This window comes from Penaeus monodon, chromosome 19 (assembly GCF_015228065.2).
Source record: "Penaeus monodon isolate SGIC_2016 chromosome 19, NSTDA_Pmon_1, whole genome shotgun sequence".
Taxonomy (NCBI): domain Eukaryota; kingdom Metazoa; phylum Arthropoda; class Malacostraca; order Decapoda; family Penaeidae; genus Penaeus; species Penaeus monodon.
The window spans coordinates 12,106,530-12,106,802 of record NC_051404.1 but is presented as its reverse complement, the minus strand read 5'-3'; the positions used below and the strand labels follow the sequence as shown (position 1 = coordinate 12,106,802).

At 44.0% G+C, this 273-nt stretch overlaps 1 protein-coding gene across 1 annotated transcript in view; it reads right to left on the bottom strand.

Annotated features, from left to right (window-relative positions):
• LOC119585330 (roundabout homolog 1-like) overlaps positions 1-273 on the bottom strand; it is a 189,296-nt gene that overhangs the window by 69,800 nt on the left and 119,223 nt on the right. The window lies entirely within an intron of this gene.

Genomic DNA, 273 nt, shown 5'->3' with positions numbered 1-273 from the left:
GGCAGAGTCATGAGGAATTATAGCAAGATTGATCAAGGATTTAACTCGCTAATTGGACGGTTTGAAGTTCCCACCACATCTGGCACTTAGCGCTGCGTCCGGTAATTGGTGTGACGACGACCTTCCTTAATTACCTTCCCGTCCAATAAGCTTCTGTTTTAACTGTGGGGATAATGTCGATTCGTTTCGCGGCGAAGATTATCAAAGGATCGAAGTATTGGTTATTCATATTTTCCCGTGGCTATCGTGAAATGGAATAATCCTTGATGGACG